We start from the raw sequence: 27,856 nt of genomic DNA, 5'->3' as shown, positions 1-27,856 counted from the left end.
CTAACGGGAAGTTAAGTGATTAAGTTAAGTGACCATGACATTTATTTCAGAAATGCCAGAGGCCTATTTAATCAAGGCCCCTTTATGCTAAATAAATGCAGTAAACTGATTATTAGAATAGTAGAGGCATAGAAAATTAAATCCCTCTGTGTGTTGAATCCACCAGATCATTTGTATTTTTGAAGAGCATGCTGAGGGTATCAGTTCAAATAAGTAGTCATTGTGGGAAGTGGGAGTAGTCTCACCTAGTGTAGATGGATGGCCCTAGGGATGGATAGAATACTAGGGCAGGGAACCAGGAGATACAAATTTGGAACAGAAAGATGAATGTCAGCAGTAGTTAGCATCTGAAAAGGTTCCCAAAATAGTAGAATCTGAGCTTTTAAGCAGTTTGAGTGTGTCAGAGAAAGTATTAGGAGCCAGAGAGGTAGCATAAGGGTCTGGATCACATGTTTTGCTTGCAGGACCTTTGGGCTCCATCTTCATCATTGCATTGTGGACCTTGGAACACCACATGGAGTCACCCCTGAGCACTGAACTGGGAATAGCCACCAGGCAGAAACAGGTATATCCTCTAAACTGAGAGAGGAAGGAAGGAATGGAGGGAGAGAGACAGAAAGGGAAAGGCAAATCTTAGAGAGAAATCAGACAAATTTGTGCTCTCAGTCGAACTGACCAGAAGAACCAGATTAAAGTTCAGTGATAAGCTGTTAAGAAGCATTCCTGTGCCCTCAATATTTTGGAAGCACTAAAGAAGTATGGACACCAAGATTTTACTAAAGTTCTGATAGAATTGACTGACTAATGAATCTATCTCAACGGGAGCTTTTGTTATTGGGCAGATTTTTAATTATTGTTTCAGTGTTTTGGTTTTTTGTTTGTTTGTTTCTTTTACTTGAGTTTGGCCTATGCAGGTTTCCTCATTTCCTCTTGGTTCAGTCTTGAGAGTTCTGGAGCTTAGTGGCATAAAGTTGTTCATAATAGCCTCCTATGATTTATATACATATACATATATACATACATATATATATCTGAGGTGTCTGTTGTAATTTCTCCCTGTCATCTCTGACCCTATTGATTTGTTGTTGCTGTTTAATTCTTGGTGAGTCTCTGATCCTATTTATTTGTTGTTGCTCTTTAATTCTTGGTGAGTAATTGATCGCCTAAAGGTGATCAGTTTTGTTTATTTTTTTAATAACCAATTCCTGTTTTTATTGACCATTTTATTGTTCTCTATATCATTTATTTCTGCCTAATTTTTATTATCTCTTGCTCTATACTTGTTTTGTGATTCATTTATTGTTCTTATTCTAGTTTTTCTAGCTGAGAAGTTAGATAATTGATTTCAACCCTTTCTTTCTTTCTCGGGTGCATTTGAATTGCTATAAACTTGCCCCATTGTACTACTTTTGTTGTTTCCCATTGCTCTAAAGTTTGGTGTCTTCATTCTGTTTTGTTTTTAGGAATTTTTAAAGTTTCTTCTTTGATCTAATTATTATTATTTAGCAATATATGTTTAGTTTCCAGGTATTTAATCTTTTTGCCTCTTTCTTTAATGATTGATTTCTTCGTTTGTAACTTGGTCTGATTTCTATTTTTCTTATGTTGTGATTGTTTAATTTGTGTCCCAGTGTGTGATCTATCTGTAGAATGTTCCATATGCAGAGAAGAATGCATATTAAGTTTATGGGGGGGGGAGGGAAGGGTTCTGATTATGTCTATTGGGCCTAGTTTTTTTGGTTCTTCTCTTGGGCTCTTGCTTATTTACTGAGATCCTGCTTGATCTGTCCAGTGATAAGTGTTGTGTATTGAAGCTCTCCTGCTACAATTGTGCTGCCATCAATGTACTTCCTTTAGTCTTTTAACACTTGCTTTGTAACCTTTGCTAGATCTTCATTTGGCATATATATTGATAGCAGGCTCTATTAAACCCTCATGTTCTATTAAACCCTTAACTGGTATGTAATGTACTTTTCTATCTTTTATTATCTTTTATAGTTTGAATGATATTTGGTCTGAAACCAGTATGCTTGTTCCTGTTTTTCTCTGTCTGCCATTACCCTTTATGATTATCTTCCAGCCATTTGCTCTGAGCCTATGAGAGCTTAAGTGTGTCTTCTATAAGCAAGGGAAGTTGGGTTTTGTTTACTGATTCATCCTCCTACTCTGTATGGTTTTATAAGGGAGTTAAGTCCATTGACATATAGAGAAATTATTGAGATAAAAGGATTTGTTGTCATGTCCACATGTCAATATCTCAAGTTCTAATGAAATTAGAACTGTACCTTACACCATTCAAAAAGCAAATTCAAAGTGTATTTAAAAACTCAAGAGTAGACCAGAATCCCTAAGATACATTGAAGAAAATTGGCAGAACTTTCTAGGAAATTGGACATGGGGCAATCTTTAAAGGATGACCACAGTGGCAAAGAGAACAAAACCAAAATAAACAAATGGGGCTACATCAAATTAAAAAACTTTTGCAAAGCAAAAGAAACTCAAGTTCTAATAAAAGACACCCTACTGACTGGAAGAAAATACATGGATGTGATACATCAGATAATTGGACTGATATCCAAGATCTATAAAGCATTCACAAAACTCAACCATCAAAATTCCAACAACCCCATTTATAAATGGTATGAGGAGATGAACAGTCACTTCCTCAAAGAAGATACACAGGTGGCCAACAGGCATATGAAAAAGTGCTTATTGTTCACTCATGATTAGGGAAATACAAGTTGAAACAGCAATGAGATATTATCACACACCTGTGAGAATGGCACATCTCCAAAAATCCAGAAATAGCCAGTATTAGTGGGGTTGTGTTGAGAAAGAAACCCTTATCCACTATTGATGGAAATGTCATCTGGTTCAGCCTTTATGAAAAACAATATGGAGATCTATCCAAACAATAGGAATAGAACTGTTGTACTGTTGATTGAAGTACTGTGACTTACAATACTGTTAGTGATGCTTTCATGTGTACATAATTCCAGCATCACACTCATCACCCACCTCAATCCAGTGATACCATTTCTTGGCCCCCAGATACAAAAATATTAGTTTAAAAGGACATATGCAAAACTATGTTCATCACAATGCCTAGTACAATAGTCAAGATATGTAAACAACCCAAATTCCCAGATATAGATGAATGGATCAATAAATTCTAATATAGTAGAATATTATGCATCTCTAAGAAAAAAAAACAAAGTCATGCAATTCGTCACATTGTAAATGAAACTAGAGGATATCCTGCTAAGTGAAGTCAATCATAAGTAACTGGATAGATACGGAATGATCTATCTGAAGTGTGGGACTTAAAGATACACAGTAGGGTAGCAACAAAATACAAAACAAGACACAGTGGTAAAACTGATCCACAGAACTGTGTTGTGGGGAGTACTATAAGGGTATTAGGAGTCTTGGGGAGAAGAGGTTGGGTACACTGGTGAGGGGTGTGATGTTTGAATTATATACACATGAAACCATCATTAATAGTATTGTAAATCATAGTACTTCAATAAATAAAAACAGAATAAAATCCAAGTCATGATAAGAGAATGTGCTAGTAGACCTACTCTTGTCTGATATATACTATTATTTTCCTATGTTCTCTATATTATCTCATTTCTCTTCTGATGGAATCAAAATGCAAATCTGACCACTTGTATTTGATAGGTGACAGAAGGATTTTTTCAAGTTTATACATTCTGTGAGAGGTAGAACAGAGCAAGACACACTTCAAAGGCCATAACTGATCTCTGCTCACCTACTGCCACAAAGGAGACTTGATGTTGCTGGAAGCATTGACCAGGTAGTCTTGAATTTCTTCTGCCATACGTCATAATTATTGCTGAGAGAAGCACGGTGTGAGACCGCAGGAGAAGTCTTCAGGTAGGGCTAAAGCTGTTGGAGGGGAGGCCTCTATAAAGTTGGATCAACTGAAGTATATGGGTTCTTTTGCTCTGACTTTCCCTTTTCCCTATGCCTTGAAATGGGGCTTTAGTTATCTGTTGGAAATAGAAGGGAAAGTTTAACTCCGTGACTTATGACATTTGTTATTAACCTCAGAATATGATGAAAGAGATGAAGATATTTCTTAGGAAAAAAATCTCTGAAGTTTTACCATTGCACATTCAATTTCTGTGGGTTCATAAGGCCTTTGAAGCTAATCAAGAATTTGGTCACTAGCCCAAGAGAATCTTTCACCCAAGAAAATCTTTAGAACTAGGATACCATCTTTTCTGAAGCAGTTTCTTAGAGAAGCAATGGCACTAATGCAAGATGTTGTTCCGCTGCTGCCAGTGGTGAAAATTAACTTATTTAGTGAATAATTAACATCAGTCTCTATTTTACTTAAGTTTTGAAGTTTTACACAACCTTAAAAGGTACTGTTATTTATGTAGATGAGGAAATGATTCATTGGTATTCAATAACAAGCACAGGTAGCTTGTTATTGAATACCAATGTTATTGAATATTCAGACTAAGTGGAATGTGTTCAATATAGGTCAATAATTCCAAAACACTTTTTAAAATAAGAGTTATGGTCTATTCGGATCTATTCAGAAATGAGAGTAATGTTTAATACATGATTTGTCTAGTTTTGTCATCACAGGCACTTGTTTGGCAGGAGGAAATTGTTATTAGCCACATTAAAAAACTTCTATGGAAACACGTCCCACACTTTTCTCTTGGGATTCCTATATATGCTAGATGTTGATTTTGTAAGCAATTTGCCTTTCAATTTTCCCTTACAAAAATGAAAAAGACCTTCTGAAATGGGAAGTACTCATTGGCCAGAGAATGTTCTTTTTGCCACTACCACATCAAAAATCAACTAAACTGTCAATAAAATTTTTTTCCTTTGAAGGAGGATTTTACTGGCCAGTTAAGGTTTGCCACATCCCTTTGTCACCATTCCCTTCTTGTCCCTACTGGGCCTCTGCATATGCCAGGACCCTGAAATAGTGCCAGCTTGGATGGTTTGAGTACCTCCACGAGGTTTCCATGTAGTAAGGTCAGTAAATGCCATTGAAGAAGGTGTGTCTTTTGGGAGAACACATCAGCAACAAAGCAACTGGTTCAAAGATACAATACTACAAAGCAAATCCACAGGTCCCTAGAACAGCAGTTAGTACTCACTTATACAAGGCTGTTACTAAATATTTTCATGACACAACAGAAAACCACTTGCACAGTTTTACATGTGTCTCTTTAGAGAGAAATTTAGGAGGTTACCCGAAAAAACTAAGTTATTTTGGGTCTTTTTCTTACAAGTATAATCATCTAGGAGGCAAAATTCTCCTGCGTCTTGATTTTAGCAGATTTCTTTATGAATATTGGGAAGTGTAATTTTTTTCCCTCACTCTGTCTGTGTCTGTGTCTGTGTCTCTCTCTCTTTTCCCTTGTTTTTTTCTCTACCTCCCAACCAAAGTTCAAACAATTGATAAACAAAGATTGTATGGCTCCCTGCCCTGCCAGTTTTCCCATATATTAGCAACCTTGGTGCTCAAACCTATGAATATAAAAATGTAAAAGTTGTATGTAGGTTTCAGAGGTGCCTGATGTACAAGAAAATAAATAGTCATCTTTATTTTCCAATGGGTAACAATTTAAGTATCTTTGTCTACAAAATTTAAGTCAAAAGCTTATGGACTTTTGTGAGTTGTTGCCAGTCCTTGGCAATATCACTATTCTATAATTCTGAGAATACTAAAAGGAGTTATACAATTTTAAGGCTATCATAAATTTTATTATTATTTCTTGGGATAGAGCACAGCAGGTAGGACATTTTCCTTGCACACAGCCGACCCGGGTTGGAGTCCTCCATTCTGGGTTCGATTTCTCCATCCCTCTAGGAGAGCCTGGCAAGCTACCAAGTATCTCACCCACACAGCAAAGCCTGGTAAGCTACCTGTGATGTATTCGATATGCCAAAAATAGTAACAAGTCTCACAATGGAGATGTTACTGGTGCCCACTCGAGCAAATTGATGAACAATGGGAGGACAGTGCTATAGTGCTATATTGGATTTTCAATATATATTGAGTCCTTAAAAGGACTCAAGGGGAATACAGTTATTAAATTTGTATTCCCCTTGAATCCTTTTTAGTGAGAATTGTCTCAAAAATAATTCTTCTTTCTGGTTACATTGTGGGCTGAGAAAAATAATTGTACAGAATAGCACAGGATGATGATGTTATTTCATTTGGGGCCACACCCAATAATCTGCTCCCCTGGAGCATGGGGAGTCAGTGATCAAATCTCAACCTCCTGCATCCAAAACTTACACAGTAACTCTGAGTTCTCTCTCTGTCCCCTAGAATTATTTCTGAGGCATAAGTTTCAGTGCTAAAGAAACCTTGGAAACAGTGCTTGCTTTGGCAACACATATACTAAAATTGGAATGAAACAGAGATTAGCATGGTCTCTGTATAAGAATTATTCAGAAATTCATGAACTATTTCATACTTTGTATGCATCTACTTTGCTATAATATTTTCAATAGACTTCTCACACACACATACACATACACACACGCGCGCATCAACTTGTTTAGATAATAGCTCAAAGGGGTAGAGTGCATTCTTTGGATGCATGAGACTCTAAGTTTGATCCTGGGGAAAACAGGCCCTCTAAGCTTCTGAAGTTTAGAAGGTTAGATTGTCTATTGGTCTCCCAGTATCACTGGGATAGGCAACTCACAATTCAAGCCCTGAACTGCCAGACTGTGTTCTCACAGTGGCTCCCAGTCCTGTGGAAATGCTCCTTTGAAAACAAAACAAAAGCCTCAGAAACCTTAGGCAAAATGGACTAGTTTCTATCTATCAATTTAAATGTCTATCTATTTATCTATCATCCATCTATCTATCTCTATCATCTATCTAATTATCTATCATCTGATTATCTATCATTTATATATTTTCTCTTCAAGACTTTTTCCATAAATGATATGGATTAAATAAAGAAGGAAAGAAGATAGGGTAACAAAAGGAGAAGGACACTCCAGACGTGAGATATCTGATTTCCCTTTCCTCAAGGTGTCTTCCAGAAAGCGTATAATTTTTTTGGAATCAAAGTGCTAAATAGCGTTACACAGAGCTTCGAGTTTCAGTACTGCAGACCCCTGAGCTGGATAATTCACGCTAGCAATTAGCTTCCTGCCTTCCTGCTTCAACCTTGTAATAAGTGTGGAGCTGTTTACTGCCCACAAATGTATTTAGCAACAGGTGCTCATGGGACAGAAACAGTGGAGAACGTTTCCTTATAGAGGAAATTCATACAATGAGCAAAGCCAAGCCAGCAGTTCTGGCTAATTAAATCCCCTTTCAAGGACTGTGCTGCCCTATGGGGCACCCTACAGGTGACACACACAGTTCCTTTCTGCGTGGTTTTATGAAATGTGTTTGCCTGCTTCTGTTTTCTCTAACAAATTTTCTCTGTAGTATATTTCTTGGCACTATAGCTTTTTAAAAAAATCAGTGAAACATTTATGGTCTTGAATGAGTTAATAAATATATCACCATTTCCTGTACACCTTACTAATTTATATAGGACTGCCTGAAAACAGGATGGCATTTTGAAAATATTTTGGGGCTCTCAAACTTTCGCTTGAGAGGGAGAGATAGTACAGTGAGTAGTGTTTGTCTTGCATGTGGCGGACCTGCACTTGATCCAGGGAACCCCATATGATCACCCAGCACCACCAGGAGTGATCCTTGAGTGCAGAGCCAGGAGTAAGCCTTGAGCACTGTCGGGTGTGGCCCTCAAAAAATATTAAATAGATAAATAATTCACTTTTTAAAAAAATGCTACTACTTAATGCTGAGAAAATTGTAACACAATGAGGCTGTCACTTAACAGGTGGCAGTCTTGGTGGTCAGTTCCTTTGGCTAAACAATCTGTCTGATTAGAAATGGTCCTCTGGGACAGATATAGAATGATTGCACTCATTTGTGGAATATAAAATAATATCATATGAAACTGACACCCAAAGACAGTAGAGATAGGGCCAGGAATATTGCTCCATAGTTGGCAGCCTGCCTCATGAGCTGGGAGAGAAGGCAGCTGGAATACAGAAGGGATCACTGAGTCAATGATGGTTGGAGGGATAGTTCTGGATGGGAGACAGGTAAAGGTAAGGTAAAGTCCTCCCGTTGTTCATCGATTTGCTTGAGCGGGCCCAGTAACGTCTCCATTGGAGACTTTTGTTGTTACTGTGTTTGGCATATTGAATACGTCACGGGTAGCTTGCCAGGCTCTGCCGTGCGGGCGAGATACTCTCGGTAGCTTGCCGGGCTGTCTGAGAGGGGCGGAGGAATCGAACTCGGGTCGGCCATGTTGGTTACATGCAAGGCAAACGCCCTACCACTGTGCTATCGCTCCAGCCAGGATGGGAGACATGTGCTGAAAATAGATAAAGGACCACACGTGATAGCCTCTCAGTATCTGTATTATGAACCATAATGCCCCAAAATAAAGAGAGAATACAGGGGAAATAGCCTGCCATGAGAAGGGGTGGGACGTGGTGGAGGGGGAGTGGATACGAGGGATATTGGTGGTGGAATATGTGCACTGGTGGAAGGATGGGTGTTCAATCATTGTATGACTAAAACTCAAACATGAACATTTGTAACTGTGTCTCACAGTGATTCAAAAAATACCAAAAATTAAAAAAAAGGAAATGCACCTCTGAGATACAGGACTTTTATACTTATAAAAGTCTGCAATATAAATAAAATTTTATGGTTTAAAAAAAGTCTGCAATATCATCGTGACAATAATATCATTGTTACAATGATAAAAATGCAAAAATTATACTGATATTTTTCAGTGATCCTTATATTACATGAAAAAAATCTGCAAAAATACAGGTCTGCAAGATTTGCAGATATGCAAGAATTGATGCAGGCACATGGATAAGAATAGGAAGTCAAGAGCCACATATGGAACAGATATTTCTGGGACTTCTTTTAAAAATCATGTTGTTGAAGTTGCTATTGTGTAGTCTTTTCATAATAGTGCAGAGAGTAGGGGTATGGTGCCGCTAGCAGGTTAATCTGTACTGTGAGGTGAGTGCATCAGCAGCCTGATGGCACCTTCAGACTTCCAGATACCCCAAAATTGCTGCTGTGCCTTTGGCCAGACCCCAAAAACTTGGGTCAAAGTTTACCAAGAAAGTAAACGGCCAAAAGTTAGGTATGTGGGAGACACAGCCACAAACCACCTTCAGCTCAACTATATAATTGGAGGCATGGTCTCTCTGGTACCTGATTGTACTCTTAACGGTCAGATCCTAGAGACTCAGGAACAAATCTCGAAACCCAATGGCTTTTGGCAGAAATGCATCCAGTCTCTGCAGTAGGTTACCGGGCGCCAGGCTACCCCAGGTGGGAATAGGTTTTGTGTCTTGGCCTATTCCCCCTGGTGGCCCGGTGACGATCATCCTCCAGAGGCTACTGGACAGTCAGGTTTGGGCCCACAGTGATGAGACATGTGGGGCCTCATGTGATGAGGGTGGAGCCGGCCCTTTCCTCCCCATCCCAATGAGACCCTGAGTTGCCTGCCACCCACGAATGGCCTCTCTGACTCCTGATCAAGCTGCTTAATGGTCATGATCCCAGAGACTCAGAAATAAATCTCAAAACCCAGCGGCTTTTGGCAGAAATGCATCCAGACCCCACAGTAGGTTACTGTCGCCGGGTAACCCAGGGGTGAAAGGGTGTTGTCCCTCGGCCTGCTCCCCGTAGGCGGCTCGGTGGCTGCCATCTTCCAGAGGCCATTGGACAGTCAGGTTTGGGCCTCAGTGACGAGACAAATGGGGCCTCACGGGATGGGGGTGGAGCTGGCCTTTTCCTTCCCGTCCCAACAAGACCATGAACCGCCTTTCTGGCTCCTGGTCAAGCTGCTTAACGGCCATGATCCTAGAGACTCAGGAACAAATCTCAGAACCCAGCAGGTTTTGGCAGAAATCCCTCCAGATTTAAGTGTAAGAATTTTGTAATTTCAAAATCGTGTGCTCACTACTGCAGCCACGCGACATCATATGTTATTCATAACCAGCAATAGAAAACAGATTGTCTACTGTTTCCTTTTCAGCAGACTGAGTGTTGGGGTAAAATCCCAAATAATAATAGTGGGTCTGGTGTCAAAATATTGAATGTAATCAAAGTAGAGAGAGAGTAATGTGGAAATCATCTGCCCCACAGGTAGGGGAAGGGTGTAAGATGGGGCTATACTGGGTTTTTTGTGGTGGAGAATGGGCACTGGTGAAGGTATGAGTGTTTCATTGTATGACCAAGAAAGACTTAAACCGAAAGCTTTGTAACTGCTCTCACGGTGATTAAATAAATAAAATTATAAAAAATGAAAAAGAAAAGTGAGGTGGAGTTCATGTCCAATTCAATCAGCTAATCAGTGACTGAATAAATAACAGTACTCCTACGTAAAAAAAAAAAAATAGTACAGAGAGAAGCTGGCATGTGTATAAATTAATAAGAAAATACCCTGGTGAGGCTATGCTGATGGTACCTAGGGCATTGTCATGGGAGCTTGACAAGTGACTGTTGTCCCTGTTGGGTCTCGTGGGGGTCCCTTGCTTTTTATGGTCTGTGGTTTGGCATGTGGAAGAACCTTCTTTTCCAGATTGCCTCACATTGCTCTAACCTGTGAGACTGAGGCCCCATCCCTTATTCTCTGTTGTGATTTTACAATGAGGAGTTGAACTTCCACATAGAAAAGTGGCTCATTCCATACTCTATGAGGCCATGAACAACTCGAGGAGCCATGATATCAGAAAATCATCTGTTTGTATGAAAAAGGAACTAAAAGGGGGCTGGAGGAAAAGCACAAGTGTTAAGGTGCTTGCATTGTGCCTTCCATACAGCCCACCTGGTTCAGTGCTAGGCACCCCATGCGTTTCCCTGAATACTGTGAGGTATGATCCTTGAGCACAGAGCCAGGAGTAGCTCCTACGCACTGCCTGGTATGACTCAATACCAAACTAAAGCATAACAAGAAGACTTGAATGATATAACTTTGTTTTTCTACGGCATGGCCTATGTGATTTATAGCATATATAAAGCCTAATTTTGGGGTCTCACAGTGAGCATAGTGTAGAGAGGAGAAATTGTTTTTCTTCTATTTTTAGTTCTTAGCTGAGACCTATTTAATAAAAACACACCGACAAACTGAAAACAAACTGGTTTATTAATATGCAAGTCCATGTATATATGAGAGAGAGCCAGGAAAAGATGAATAACTCCAAAAAGTAGTTTTAGAGTCCAAGATTAAATATTCTTTTCTTGGGCGGGAGCAATAGTGCAGAGGGTAAGGTGTTTGCCTCATATGCAGCCAAACTGAGTGCAATCCCCAGCATCTCATTTGGTCTCCCAAACACTTCCATGAGCAATTCCTAGTGCAGAGCAAGAAGTAACTTCTGAGCATAGCTAGGTGTGACTCCAAAAGCAAAAATATATAAATAAACAGAATAAAATAAATATTCTCTTCATAGGAAAAAGGGAGAGACCTCTTGGCAGGAAAATCATTTTTAGGATATAAATGGACCCTTAGAAGAATAGATGGGAAGTCTTATATGATGCAATAGAATTTATATGAACATTGTGTCCACTTCTAATCTCCTTTCCTGTGGTGAGTCAGTCCTCTCTGATTGCCAAAATGCCTACATATTTATGACAATTACATTCTTTTTCAAGGATTTGTCTTAAGGAAAATGGGGTTGTTCATAAAAATCCTCTCCTAGCATTTGCTGTATTTTAAAAGTGCCTAGTTAGTGCTCAAAATAATCAGTATACTGATGGTGGTATATTTTCGATGGACTATTTTGCTACTCTTCGTGGCTTTGCTCAGGAAATTAAAATTCCAAAAACTCTTCTACTTATCACCCTCTGCATTTCTCTCCAGATTAGTGATACCATTCTCCCTGCATAAGAATAATAAGTAGTCTTTATTATTGGCTGAAAACTGTGCTTAGAGCATTGCTATCAGCATCTGTTGTTCCAAAAAGATGAGCCCTTTTTCTCTCTTCAAATGTGCTAATATCTTCTAACACTTAAGAATCTTTATCTGATGACCCATTTTGTGAGCAATATATGTGTGATGATGTATTAAGTATACAGCAGAGCAATATTATTTGCTCATTTCCAAGATTTTTACCACTACTCACATATACTGATGGAAAACAATGACTATCTGAGAAGAGCACCTGGGTGAATTCAACTATCCAATCAAAAAGCAAAAGGGTAACCACAGTAAATTGAAAAAAAAAAGTCATCATAGCAGTGGATTGGGATATTTACTTGAAAACTTAAATAAAACATAAATTGTAGTGTAAGAGTTCATTAGTTTTCTTCCTTATATGAACGCTGACACCGAGGGTAGGGCAAAGAAGATACTGGCAGCATCCTAGCACTGAGAAGAGATATCAATATGTAGCGTCCTTCATTTTCGGTATCAGATGTGAGCATTTGAAGTCTTTTTTAAGCAAAACAACATGGCTGAGACAACATGTACTAGTGATGGCCCCTGCTTAAACTCTGGTTTTCATTTTCCTCTGTTGGTTCATATGGCAGTTGTGACATTTACAAAGCATTCCTTTTTCCAGGTACCTCTCTTTGCTCTCTGTGAGAGAAGTCCCTTAGGCTCTAGCAACTATATCTGTCACTACATGGTTCCCTAGAAAAAGTTATTCATTTAGAGTTGGATGCCTATTCTAAGCTGGATTCCCTAGGGTTTCTTTTGCTGTAATTCAAGATTGAAATTTAAGCAGTCATCCTGTATGAATGGCCAGAACTATGACAGATAAAACTTGAGCCTGTAAATTGACATATTTTCTATAAAATCAAGGACCTGAAACTGGAGATTGTATTCTCTGGGTTTATTACCTGCCTTATATGTCCTATTGCTGGAAGCTATTGGCTGCAACCTTGCTTCTTAATCCTTGGGACAATCTTATATTCTTGTATTAAATATCATTTCATTTTATCCTTATCTAACTTGGTTTCTCCTTGAGTCAATAAAACCTTTTAATACTTTCTCTGCAAAGAATGGTGTAAAATAATATTCCTCAAAAACAAAAAATTCTCTTATATACTCCTTCCTTGCCCCAAGCTAGAGGCTAGGAATCTTCCTCACATTGTACAGTCCCCAAAGCCTAACTTTTGATAGGAGTGTGCTTCTCGGGACCAGGCTAGGAGGGGAAATTGTGACCTTCTCTATCTACAAATGTGCCTGCTCCTTCCTCTAGAAAATGTCTTGTGGCTGTGCAGACAGAATGGTTGCTTTGAGGAAGAGTCCATCATCTTCCAACCTGATGGCTTGTGTTCGATAAAGCTCTTTCTGATTCTGGAAAGAAAAAAAAAGAAGTCCTCTTCCATGGGGGCTTCTAAAATTTAGAAAATGTAGGTATCATTTCACACAGTGTCTTAAGGATATTTTAAAACTCTTTTGTAAACATTTGAAAATACTTATTGAGTTATTGAAATTTCCTTAGATTAGGATTTTTTTAATTTTATTTTTTTATTGAGCCATCATAAAATACAGTTACAAAACTGTTTATGATCAGGTTTCAGTCATATGATGATTCAGCACCCATCCCTCCACCAGTGTCCATTTCCCACCTCCTTCCTCCACCAGCCTGCCTCTAGGATAGGCACACTTTCCTTTTCTCTCTCTCTTTGTCTCTCTCTCTGTCTCTCTCTTCGTCTCTCTCTCTCCCTCCCTCTTTCCCTCTCTCTCTTTCCTTTTGGGCATTATGGTTTGCAATACAGATACTGAGAGGTTATACATGTTTGTTCCTTTACCTATTTTCAGCATGCATTTTTATCCAGAGTGATCATTTCCCACTATCTTTGTCATAATGGTCCCTTTTCTATCCCAATTAAATCAGCATTAATCTGAGATCAATTCCTTGGAACTTGGGTTGTCTGGGAAATTCTTCCAAACTATGAAAACTGGATTGTGATAGTGTGTTTATGAGACAAGGACTAAGATACTCTAAAATGTTTGTAAGTTAAATAAGTCTCTCAGAAATCTCTCCCCCTTAACTACTTGACCCTCAGTCACTCCCATCTTCACAAAAATGCAAAGATATTCAAATTCTAGGTGGGTCTTTGAATATTGATATTGTTGTGAGAATCTTGAGATAGCTCTGCTTTGAGAATAGGCATTTGAGGACTATTTGACTTTGCCTTTAAACTCTTAAATTTTGTTTGATAATAAAGTTCAAAGAGGTTTGATTTCAGGAGATGGCATGGAAGATCTCCAAGCCTACTCGAATTGGAGTCGAGCATCTTCCACCCAGATCCTCCAAATTCCAGTAGGCGGGGGTCACACCCACCACCTGGCCCCCTGGCGCCGTGTAATCCCATCAGCGGCCAAGACTCAGAGACTACAAAATGTAGCTCCGGGAACCGCGCGGCCGCATTCGCGGCCGCGCGACATCTTATCAGAACATCTTTTTATGATATCTCATTATCCCATTCCTACTCTGGACAAACTTGCAGGCTATCGAATATAGCCTGCCCACAGGGCAGAGTCTGGCAAACTCCCCGTGGCGCACCAAATATGCCAAATACCAGTAACAATGATGGGTCTCATTCTCCTAAAAAGCCTTGAATATAATCTCAGGGCTAGGATGAAAGAGACGTTACTGGGGCCTGCTCGAGGCAATCGACGATTAACAGGATGATGAATGAATGAAATGAAAAACTTTAGCTAAATTTTAGTACTGCATCATTGAAGACCATTTGCTACTCATGGTGAAGGAACACATTATAAACAAATTGCCAATAAATCCTTCTCATGCATTGACTGAATAATGTTATCTGTTCTTAGGGGGTAAAATAAGAGAGATCTCTAAAGAGTTTCTGAAGCTCTCTAGCTCTCTGCTTCTTATTGGTTGTTTCGAAGTGCTGAATTAATAAGGTGCAAGCATCTAGGAAGAGAATATGGAGTGACAGGCATAGAGTAATAATTGTAAGATATAGCAAGAGATGGCAATCTATCATGCAGGAACATTTCCTTGATATTGAGGGAAAGCATTGCTGTGTAAAATAAGATAGCTTTGAAAGACTTCCAAGTCTTTGATTTGGCCATTTGACTCTAGGTTAGGTTCCACAAGACTCATGCTAGGTTTGGAGGTTATGAAATACTGTTTTCCAAATGGAATGTAAGGCTTATTATGGCAAAGAAAAAAGAAAGTGTAGAAAAAGTAATGCTTCTAGCTGAGGCATCAATAATGCTATTACTCTGAGATCTGTAATAATCACCCAAGGGTAGCAGCTCATTCTCCTGTTGCCATTTCAACCTTCTTTTATGTTTTTATTTAGAGACCTTCAATTCTATTAAGATATGTCATGACAATTTACATTCCGTTATGCTCACGGATTTGTTATTGAAAAAGGTCATGAAATACATGACTTATATGCTGCCTCTGCATTATCCATATATTTCCACCTTTCAGAAATTTTCTGCTTTAGTTAGGAGAGATCAGGTTATGCTGCAATAACAAATTGATTCACAAATCCCAGCACCAAAACTGGTTTATTTTTCATGGTATATTTTCAACTCATATTGTTGTGAAACTTTATTTCCTTAACCCTGACATAAAAATATGTGATTTTAATAGCCTATTTTGTAGATCTTATTGTATAATTCTACCTAACCAAAAGAGGGCTGAGATGCACAGGAATCTCTACACCTAGGGTTAAGGGGGAATTGTATACAATTGGTTGTATCAACAATAACATCTACCACAGTTAAACTTTCTTCAAGTTTTGTTATTTCATAAAGACTTCCCTGATCAATTCAGCTCACAGTGACAACTTCTTAGAAGATCTAATAACACTAGCACACATCATTCACTTGGCCTTTACCTTTCACTATCCTGATAAATTTACTTCTCTTTGTGTACATCTGAATATCAATAAGTATTTGCATCTTTATGACAAATCTCATAAATGTTGTGGGTTCTTAAGAACAGAAAATATACAATTTTGCCCTGATTATGCTATTTCATGCACCTGCTTCCTAATTCATTGACCTTACTAATATTTCAGCTGACTTATTATTTTTTCCCTTGATCATGGTACCCATGCAGGTATTGACCCCTGAGTGTGTAAACCCCCCTCCACACTCTGTGCAAACCACTCACGTGTTCAGGTATTACATGTTAAAGTATGTTTGCAGGCTCTCTGGATGGCTCTCTCTCACTACCCATGTTTGGTGCTCTCAAGCTGCTTTCCCACCCAGGATGGCTGTTGCCTTTGGTGGATGAAAGAAGAACAAGGACCAAGCTGATTGCTGATTTGTTGCCATTTATTCAATCTCTCATCTCTCCCAGCTCTCTCTAACTCTGTCTCTCTTTCCTCCAATGCAATACTTTCTTCCCACTGTATGAGTCTCCTCTCTGTCTCTGTCTCTGTCTCTGCTGTCTCTCTTCTTCTCTCCTTCTCCTTCAATGCCCCCCTCTCTCCCAAAGCTGCTCTTTTTATCCTCTCGGCACACATCCCCAACCACGCCTCCCCATGGGAAGCACAATCAAAGTGTTTTTCCAGTCTTCCCGACCACCTGCAGCCCAGGAGGGCAAAAGAGCCCTTAAGGTGTGTTTCTCCTATCCTTAGACCAGCAACTTAATTAACATCTTTAATTATACTTCTTAATATTTACCATTCTGTCTGGACAAGTAATAGACACTTTTAGGCTTATGGAGTGACTCTCCTGGGCACATCTCACTACAGACTCAGACTACAGTCCTCAGGCCAGATCGATCATTCCTAACACCAGCAGGGTCCCAATTTAATTATTACTTTTTGGATCATGACAGAATTTGTCCATGACCAAGCTCTTAATTTATAGTTAAGCACTTAGGGCACTTTGGCCAGGCCCATTTTGATGCCAGGGTAGCTCATAACTCACTGCTTGCCCTGGATGGACCCTGGAGGAAGGGTCCTGCTTTGGGGGATCTAGGAAGTAAGGGCAACTGAGGCTTAAGTTGAGAGAAAAGATGTCCAGGAGATAATACCATCTAGAGTCAACCAACTCTCAAGCCACAGGCTTGTCTTTTTAACTGTCTTCATGAATCCATACAAAAAGCAATTGCCCTGAAATAGCTAACTATGCAAAGAACATTAAGGAGAAGAGAAAGACAATATTTACAAGTCAGAGTATGATCAGGAGACCAAGGTTATTGACAGGTTGAGGGGCAATCAACAAATACAAGCTCTCCGTGACCAGGGAGGAAGTGCAAACAAATGTTGTCCTATAATTATCAAATGGCTGAGTAGACCTGGGGGAGTATAGGAAAGTTTACACTGGGCTTAAGTCACAGCTTGGGCTTAAATCCCAGCTCCACTATTTATTTGCTTATTTTATTGAATCACCATGAGATACAGTTACAAAGCTTTCATGACTGAGTTTCAGTCATACAGTGATCGAACATCCATCTGTCCAACAGTGAACATTTCCCATCACCAGTGTCCCCAGTATCTCGGCCTACCACCCCACTCTACCCACTGCCTTTATGGCAGGCACTTTTCTTCTTACTCTCTCTCTACTTTTAGGTATTATGGTTTGCAATAAAGATACTGAGAGACCGTCACATTTGGTCTTTTGTCTACTTTCAGTACACATCTTCCTCCCGAGCAATCCCTCCAACCTTCATCGACTTAGCGGTTCTTCTCTTTCCCAACTGCCTTCCCCACCAGAACATGAGGCAGGCTTCCAAACATGGATAAATCCTCCTAGCCCTTGTCTCTACTGTCCTTGGGTGTTACTCTCATACCATGTTATATTCCACAAATGAGTGCCGTAATTTTATGTCTGTCCCTCTCTTTCTGACTCATTTCACTCAGCAACTCCACTGTTTAATATGAGGGAATTCTTCACTTTCCTTTAGCTCACGTTCTTTATCTGCAAAATGGAGAGCCATGATTATATTTCAAGTCAGAGTATGATCAGGAGACTTGTTACAAAGATAGATAAAAGTGGACTCAATAATTTTAATTGTGATTTTTATTCTATGTTCTTGTGTGCTTTGTTAATAGTTTTGTTTATGTCCATATTGTTTGTCTTAATGGTCTTAATATATTTTTGTTACTATTGGGGTACATGTTTTATCCTTTTCCATCATAAGCAATTATATAAAAACACAGTATATTTTTCACTATTATATCTTCCATACCTTACCGAGGGATCATGAAAAAGGAGATGCTTGAAAATTAACATGTGTTTGTTTTAGGGCCACAACTGGAAATTCTTAGAGGTAACTCCTGGTTCTCCTCTCAGGAAATACTCCTTGTGGTGTTCAGGGGACCATGAGATGCTGGAGATCAAACCTGAGTTGTCCACATGCAAAGCAGGCACCCTATCTGCTCTATCATCCCTCAAAGCTCACTACTTTTTAAAGAAAGCTATCAAAATGTGAAACAATTTGTTTATTTCACAAATGAACACCTATCAAGTGCTTTGAAAAGAGGAAAAATAAGGCATATTACATTTTTTGACCCCATGTCTTATATCGTATTTATGTGCAATAGTTTGTTATCTAATGCAGCAATTTAAAAATTCCATGAACTGAGGCTGGAGAAATTGTACAGTGTGTAGTGGACTTGCCTTGCATTTGGCAACACAGGTTCTATCCTAACACCCAAATGGTCACTTGAGCCTGTTCAGAAGGGACCCCTGAGCACACGCTAGGAATAAGCTCTAAGCAGTGCTAGATGTGTCCTCCCCGCCCAAAACCCAAACAAACAAAATTTAAAAATAAAAAATTCTATGAATTTAGAACCTAGTGGTTTTAAAATACAGTAGTTCTCATAATTCTCTCTCTCTTTTCTCTCTCTCTCTCTCTCTCTCTCTCTCTCTCTCTCTCTCTCTCTCTCTCTCTCCTGTTGTTCAGTAGCCCAACATGGGTTTCACAGGCTAAAATCAAAGTGTTAGTAATGTTAGCCACATTCCTTTCTAGAATCTATAGGAAGGAACCACTTAATCCACTTTCAAATTTAATTAGATTATATTCAGAAATTAGTTCTTTATGATTGTGGGACTAAAGTGTTTATTTTCTTGTTGGCTGTTAGTCAGGGACCATGCTTTTTTGTTTTGTTTTTCTTTGTTTTATTTTGCTGGTGAACACACACAGTAATGTCCATAGCTTTCTCCTGGTCCATAGCTTGCTTCAGGGATCACTCTGGCAGGGCTCAGGTATCATACATAGTGCCGGGACAGGAATAACTTCAGCTGCTACAAGGCAAGTGCCTTCCGCACTGTCCTTTCTGGTTCAGTCAGGGAACATTCTTACCTCCTCAGTTTCTCTATACAGTCCTCCCTTAGCGTTTCTCCATCTCAGAAACTTTAATGACTTATTATTCTCAAGCTTGAACATCTCTGACTTCCCATTCGATGATCTCTCATGCACCCTCTAATGCCCCCCTCTCTCTGGAAACTCATTCGCCAAATATATATCCTCTTTTATTTGGGAGCTACAACTAGCGGTTGGACTGGAGTGATAACACAGCGAGTAGGGCATTTGCCTTGCATGCGGCTGACCCAGGTTCAATTCCTCTTCTCTTTTGAAGAGCCTGGCAAGTTACCGAGACTATCCCATCCACATGGCAGAGCCTGGCAAGCTTCCCGTGGTGTATTCGATATGCGAACACAGTACCAAGTCTCACAATGGAGACGTTACTGGTGCCTGCTTGAGCAAAATCAATGAACAATGGGAGGACAATGCTACAGTGCTACAACTAGCAGTGCTCGACTCTTGGTGGTACTCAGTGAAGCATATAGTACCTCAGATGGAACCTGGACCTACCACGTGCAAATAATGTGCTCTAGCCTCTTGACCTATCTCCTTAGCTCTCCTTTATAAGATCTCACCTTACTACAACCCTGGTCAGACAACAGTGGCAGCAATAGCCATTCCTACAACATCTTACATTTTTAGAACTCTTCTGTATCTCTGTAATATCATTGTCCTAATGGTGAAACTGAGGCTTATATAATTACATAGCTTGTTCAGTTCATACAAAGGTCGTTTGCCACTAATTGCTGAACCCAGTTCCATTTTATTCAAAGTACATATAGGTAACCATTATTTATTCTCTGCTTAGGCAGAAATTGAATATTGCTGTTAGCAGATCTTGATTGTTATGAAATAGGAACTGCATCTGTAAATACCATCAATTCAGTTTAAGGCTTTTAAAACTGCTAAAACAATTTCTCCTAAACTGTTGAAATCCTTTTTAGGTAATATAAATATACAGATTGTATTCCAAGTTTTTGTCTGAATCACCAAAGAATAGACAGCAAGAGATGAATATCAGGGGTGAAGGCTATTGTGGTGCTATTAAATCATCCTGTTGCACTTAGGCACTGCAGCCCATGATTATATATATATTTCATATAAGTCTTTAGTAGTCCAGAGGGACTGCTGGTGGAGGTAATGAGCACTACTAGGACTCTTGACAGCAGACTCTAAATGGCTTCAGAACTGCAGAGTTTCAAGAAAATGGACCTTTCTTGATGTGAATGGCTATTCCTGTCCTATTTGGGTAATTTATTCTTTTTTCTTTCCATATTAGTGACTGGCCTTGTGTCCGGTGTAATATTTGTAATAAGATATTCACCGAACCTTCCTCTAGGGGTGGAAAGCACTTTGGGCTTTATTGTCGTGTAGCAGGTTGGAAGAGAGAACAGAAACCCTGACTTCATAGAGACCACCTTGGTAGACAAAGCAATAGGAGCAGGTGAGAGATGTGAACAGAATTCAGAATCTTTCTGAATGAAATTGCGGCAGTTTATGGGAATCTTGTAATTGATTTTTTAGACTTTTAAGGGTCTGAAATATGGTTGTAGGTGTCATGGTTCTGAATTTGCTGCCTTCGTTATTGGTTCCAGCTTTCCCCATGTTGTATCAGAAATTTCTCAGTGAGTTCTCCGGTTGACACTATTAAAATTCTAAAATTGTTGCCAAAGAGCTTTTATTTTTAAAAATAGTCTAACACATCTCTTCCTGTTTCCTTCTTTGCTAAATATTTTATTTCATTTGTTTTCTCTTAGGAGTTACTGCATTATCGCCTGATTTAAGCCATTTTTTTTCAATGACTCATTCAGAAAGATTTTAGTACATACGCAACAGATACTAAGTGCTATGCTAAACATTTGGTTAAAATTATGATCAAAACTAACATGTACCTCACCTAACCCATGGAAGCCACTTGCTCAGGTAGGCACTAGTACTCTCTGCCACTAATAATAGCAGTGACATCTGTAGTGTGGAATTTATTAATTTATTGCCGTTTCAACAATTTGAATTTACTTTCTATCTCAGCTGTTGATGGACAGAGCAGTAAAGAAACGTCACTAATATTCAATGTGTGCTAACTTTGTAGCAAGTAGAGTAAGTATTTTTTGTGTATCTTCGCATTTTATCCCCACAAATCGCTACTGAAAAGATTTTGTCACTATTATAAGCTGTGTGATTTGAGCCTTAAAATCCAGGATTGTCTGACATTTTACATTGTTCTCAAAATTTAGTTGAGCACAGAACAATGAAAAATTTTAGAAAGGACACTCATTTTTTCCTAGATATCTAACCAAAATATATAAAATATGTAAAATAGCTGAAGACCTCCGGGACCCAGCCACAGCCATTCTGAGACCACTCTCTGCATGCTAGGACAAGACACACAATAAGGAACTGGCAGAGAAACCCAGATGCAGGACCCGGGGCTGAGATCTCCAAGCCTGCTCGGACTGGGACTGGGCCTCCTCCACCCAGGTCCCCCATCTTCCACTACTAGACAGTTATACTCACCAACTGCCGTGTCACCCCTTCAACGGCCAAGATCCAGAGACTATAAAATCCAGCTCCCGGAAGGGCACAGCCATATTTGCGGCTGCACGACCTCTTATTGTCTAGTTCCCACTCTCAGAGAATCCAGCAGGTTACTGAGAGTATCTTGCCTGCATCTATGCCTCACTGGGAACACCTGTAAAGGTGATTAGAGGCTTCCCCAAAAGCCTCCATCCCTCTCGGAGAGCTTGGCAAGCTACCGAGAGTATCTTGGTCACACAGCAGAGCCTGGCAAGTTACCTCAATATGCCAAAAACAGTAACAATGATATGCTCCTCATTCCCCTGACCCTGAAAGAGCCCCTAATATGCCTTTGGGCTACATTAGCACATGACAGGGATGAATGGAGACGTTACTGGTGCCCTCTCGAGCAAATTGATGAACAACATGGTGATAGTGATAGTGATAGTGATAGTGATAGTGATAGTGATAGTGATAGTGATCTAACTAAAATAGCTGAAAGTATATCTCAGTCATTAAAATTATACTTAATTTTTTTTATTATTTTAAATGAGTTCACACTTATTCTCCCAAAATGGTTCACCCCAGCAGTACTTTACAAGTGGCCAATATATATTTATACAATGAATCATCCTATATGCCAGAACCCAGGTAAAAATGGACAAATATGGATCCTAGAACTGACTAATTGCCTTAAAGCACTAGCTCAGTCAGGATGAGGCTGTGGTTTCAGACTTTTCAGCCTTACTGCTAGGGATCACCAGTGAGGGGAATAAAAGTGATAATCGGTGGTGACCTTCTCGAGTCTTGTGTTTTGGAGGCAAAAGAGCATCATTAATAAAGTAATCACAAGTGTGGTAAGAAGATACTGCTTTTGGAGGTTAACACCATTGGTTTTGGAGTGTAGTATGGTGAAGGATAATGCATCTGTGAAATTACTCTTCTCAGAAACCAATAATCAGTCGGCATTAGCTGAATGAAGTGGATGTCTAAGATACTGTGAGATTTTGAGGCCTGTGAAAGTATGTCAGAATCTATGCACTGAGAAAAATGGCAGATGGGAACAGATGAATGTCAGTGTGGTGGGACATAGTGTAGTGGGTACGGTGCTTGCTTTGCGTGATGCTGGCCCAGGTTTAATCCCCAGTACTCTGTATGGTTTCTCCAAGCAATGTGAGGAGTGTCCCCTATCTGTGAGCACAGGGTGTGGCCTATCCACCCTGAAATAAATATTCAGTTTCGTTGAAACATGAGGAATGGCTTAAAATTGAAGAACACTGAAAGCTGAGAGATGAATTTGAAATTTTTATAATGGGATTCTTGTAGTTCTACAATACTTGGATTTGTTGAGTCAGCTTTATTTCCTCCATCTGTGCCTTTAGTAATTTTGAAGGCACCAACTTATGTCAACACCTCACCTTTGTCAACTCAGAACCTGCCTTAAATATATTATAGTTTCAATTAATAGTCTCTGGATCTTAAGTGTTGGTATGTTCCCCTGCTCCCCTCCATATATCTTGAAGAATTATATTATCAGCAGTCTGCTTTTCTTCTTAATCAGATACTTTAATTGATACACCCTCATGATTTAAATAATTTAATTTCACTTGTTTAATGGAGTAGATGTTATATCTTCCCTCTAAAATAATAAGGTCTTTGAACTTATTCCCTCATATTACCTAGCATAGATGCTTTCAAGGTCCTTCGCTTTTCTTGCCTTTTCATTTCTTTAGATTGATTTCACCTTTATTGTAGCCCATTCATCTTGTCAGTCTTAAAGGAAGAGTTCCTTATGGTCGGAGAGAGGGGTCATGAATCCTTCTAGACTGCGGGAAATACACTACTAACTACCAGAACTTTAAGGGGGTACCACAGGGGAAAAAACAATAAATGTGGTTGCTTTTGTTCCATAAAAATTGGAGGTTATATATGAGTTATGAATGCTTTCAGATATAGTCAACAGAAAATGCAAGTAATATTGGCTTAGACCACGAGAACATATTTTTACTTAGTGGCCAGAGCAGTGGTACAGTGGATAGGGCAGTTTCCTGGGTTTTATCCCCTCACCACATATCATCCCTTGAACCTCTCCAGGAGCGAACACTGAGCAGAGCCAGGAGTAAACCCTGAGCACTGCTGGGCTTCTCCTCACCAAAAAATTTATTTACACAGAGAGGTAAAGGGTTACAAAGTAGCTTTGGTTGCCCAAATAATGTAAATAAATCACTGTGTCTCAGCCCCAGATTATTTATAGTCTTTTGGCTTTTGTTGAGTGGTCAATAGATGTTTGTTAGAATACCAACCACAAAACTTCCACATGATATTTTCCAAAACAGAAAAGAAGAGCTGAGCTTAAAGCTTTCTTTTTTTGTGCAGCTCTGGCTTTTTAACAAAAGTGAAGCTCTTTCATAAATACTCCAATATCCACTCATTTATTGGAACTATCTTGGATGCCTTCAACTAAACATCAAATAGTGAAAAAATAAAATATTTCTGTGATTGGCTTGACCAGTATCCATCATCTGAAACTAGGTGTTTTTTTTAAAAAAAATTTTTGTTCTGTTATTCTTTGATAACTAATTTTTAAATTTTTTTCTTTTTTTAAATCAGGTTTAGAATAAATGATAATGAGGAGCCTGAGAGATACTATAGTGTGTAAGGGAATTGCTTTGCATGCTACTGGATGGATTGAGATTCTTGACACCCCATATGGTCTCCCAAACCTTGCCATGAGTGATCCCTGATCACAAAGCCAGAAGTAAACCCTGAGAGTAGCAGGGGTGGGTCCACCCCCCTCAGGAAAAAAATTAAAGAGAAAGTATAAAAATACAAAATTAGAATTTGATGAGAAGACTTTATCAGGAACTTGCAGAGATAAAGAATTGAGCTCCCTTGTTCATGGCATAGATACAACATGGAGTAGTTCCTTTCACCAGTTATCAAGAGGTACGTGGCCTTTTCTAGCATTTTCTACTTATGCCACATTCCTGTGTCCCAGAAATTGTTAATTTCCTTCCGAAATAAGATCTATTTCTTCTTTCTAACAGAAATCTGATTTTGTTTATAGCACCAATGATCATCTTCCTCCCTTTCCTTATAATTCAGACAAATAATGAAGTTTGTTGCTAGCAGGAGTTCACAGGATATCACTGGATGGTTCCCTCCATGGTGTTTTCAGAAAGGGCAGACTTGACTGGCATCTGCCCATTGTTTCTGTCCTTCGCCTTTATCCACTCATTTACAGAAGTAAATCTTCTTTGGAGTGGGCAGTTTAATGATCCTTCTCTCTCAATCTTGCTCCTCTCTTTCTTGAAAAAGGGTAGTACTGTACTGTCCTCCCATTGTTCATCGATTTGCTTGAGTGGGCCCAGTAACATCTCCACTGCGAGACTTGTTGTTTCTGTGTTTGGCATATGGAATACGTCACAGGTAGCTTGCCAGGCTTTGCTGTACAGGTGAGATACCCTCGGTAGCTTGCCGGGCTCTCTGAGAGGGGCGGAGGAATCGAACACAGATCAGCCCATTCAGTCTCATGTGAGGCAAATGCCCTACCTGCTGTGCTCTCACTCCAGCCCTTGAAAAAGGGATAGTTGGTCAAATAATTTCCAGAACATCTGACCAACCTACAGTGAGGATCTTGTGCGTGGAGGTTTACACTCTCTCTGTGACAATAGAAATGAAATCCTTGCCTAAGATCGATAGATGAGAGAGAAACCTGGAACAGCTGACACTTAGGGGTTCATCACAGTGACATATTGCTTTAATTTTGATGTTTTGGTGTGAATGTGTGCATGCATAGATACATGCATGCACACACACACAGAGAGAGAGAGAGAGAGAGAGAGAGAGAGAGAGAGAGAATGCTTCCTTTATACCACTTTGGGCTGATGGTTGGGTTGGGTTGTGATTATATACAGCTAGAGTTATCCTAGCTGATACATCTTCTAAACCTAGATGAACAGGTGAGTAAGCACAGCAGGAGTTTTCAGTCACTGGTCCCATGTAAAAACCCTCTGTACTCAGTGTTTACTGTCACTGTCACTGTCATCCTGTTGTTCATCAATTTCCTCAAGCAGACACCAGTAACATCTCCTTCATCCTAGCGCTGAGATTTTAGAAAGTGCCACATTTAGGCTCTTTCAGGGTCAGGAAAATTAGATGCATCATTGTTACTAGTTTTTGGCATATTGAATATGCCAAAAACGGGAAGTTTGCCAGACTCTGCTGTGCAGGCAGGATGCTTTTGGTAGTCTGCCAGGTTCTCCAGAGTAAGAACTAGATAGTAAGATGCCACATGGCCGCAAATGTGGCCGTGCACTTCTGGGAGCTGGGTTTTATAGTCTCTGGGTCTTGGCCATTGATGGCAATACACAGCACCGGGGGGCAGTTGGTGGGTGTAATGCCTACACACTGGAAGATGGGGCATCTTGGTGGAGGAGGCCCAGTCCTGATCCAAGCAGGCTTGGAGATCAAAGCCACAGGTCCCGCACAACTGGGTTCCTCTGCTGGTTCCTTCATGTGTGAGGCTTGTCCGAATGTATGCAAAGTGGTTTTAAGCATGGCTGTGGTTGGAACCGGAGGTCTTCAGCTGCTGGGGCTCTGTTCGGGGCGGGGAGGATAACTCAACCTGCCCTCCTCCAAGGGGCCCCAGGTGAGGACAGCCAGGTGTGGGGGCAGGAGACTCAGTGATACTGTCAAGCAAATTTTTAAAAGCATTGTATCAGGAAAGTTAGAGAAAGAGGATAAGTAAAATTATCATTGGTCATCCATGAGTGTCTGTGTTGTAATACTTTGCATGTAGTCATTCTGTTGATTTGACTATAAGCTATGTGGGAGGAGGATATTCCAGTGATCGCATGATTTGGCTACTTTCCCTTCCTCCTGGTGAGTATGAACGTTTTTCCACCTCTCAACTTGGACAGGTGTTTTGTTTGGGGTTGTGGGGTGTAATTAGATGTTTGCATATTGCATTTGCTTTTGTTTGATATTTGTGGTTTTTACAATTACATTTATAAGGATATCTTTGTATATTATTGAAGGCATTAAATAAAATATATATTAAAATATATAACTGTGTATGTGTTTGTGTGCATTGTGTAGTGTGTGTGTGCATGCAAAATGCCAAAATTATGTACTTGTTTGTTTGGTTTTATTTATTTATTTATTTATTTATTTTGCTTTTTGGCTCACACCCAGCGATGCTCAGGGGTTATTCCTGGCTCTGCACTCAGGAATTTTCCTGGTCGTTCTTGCTGGACCATATGGGATGCCGGGTATCAAACCCAGGTCGGCCGCATGCAAGGCAAACACCCTACCCGCTGTGCTATTGCTCTGCTCCCTTGCATTTTTTTCTTATCTTTTCTTTCTTTCTTTCTTTCTTTTTTTCTTTCTTTTTTTGCTATATGTACTTGTTTGTATGTGGAGCAGAGTTTATAATAAAAGCTCTTTTTTTTATAATAAAAAGTTTATCTTTTTTTAAAAAAAGATAATTTTGTTTTATAAGTTCAGGTTTACTAACTGGACCTAAATAGATTAAATGTCTGATGAAGCAAAGAGTAGTAAAGCTATGAGTGAAACAACTGGTATTTTATCTTAAAGATAGGGTACACTGGGCCTGAGCGATAGTACAGCAGATATAACTGTAAGTAGCTTTCCTGGGTTTAATCCCCAGCACTCTAAGCCTGCCAGGAGGGAGCACAAAGCACATAGCCAGGAGGAAGTCTTGCACACTGCCAAGTGTGACCATGCAGTGAAAGATGGGCTTGCACTAAAATACCCAGCATGTATGCAAATACAAATGTTAAGCTTGCTCCACATCACCAAATATGTTATTCCTCTGAGAAGACAGCAATCTTGCTTTATATTTTAAATGTATTTAGATAAAAATATGAAATGTAAAGAGGGGGCAGAGTGATAGTGCAGTGGGTAGAGCATTCATCTAGCATGCAACCAATCCAACTTTGTTCCTAAGCATCCTAGACGGTCTCCTGAGCACTGCCAGGAGTAATTTCTGAGT

At 39.6% G+C, this 27,856-nt stretch overlaps 1 protein-coding gene and 1 non-coding gene across 2 annotated transcripts in view; both read left to right on the top strand.

Moving 5' to 3' along the window:
• FHIT (fragile histidine triad diadenosine triphosphatase) overlaps positions 1 to 27,856 on the top strand; it is a 1,773,722-nt gene that overhangs the window by 462,767 nt on the left and 1,283,099 nt on the right. The window lies entirely within an intron of this gene.
• Positions 6,380 to 6,483, top strand: LOC130037938 (U6 spliceosomal RNA). Its single transcript, XR_008794523.1, has one exon. It is a non-coding gene; the product is annotated as a U6 spliceosomal RNA (small nuclear RNA).

This window comes from Sorex fumeus, unplaced genomic scaffold (assembly GCF_029834395.1).
Source record: "Sorex fumeus unplaced genomic scaffold, SorFum_2.1 ptg000072l, whole genome shotgun sequence".
NCBI lineage: Eukaryota > Metazoa > Chordata > Mammalia > Eulipotyphla > Soricidae > Sorex > Sorex fumeus.
This window is presented reverse-complemented; position numbering and strand designations above follow the sequence as displayed.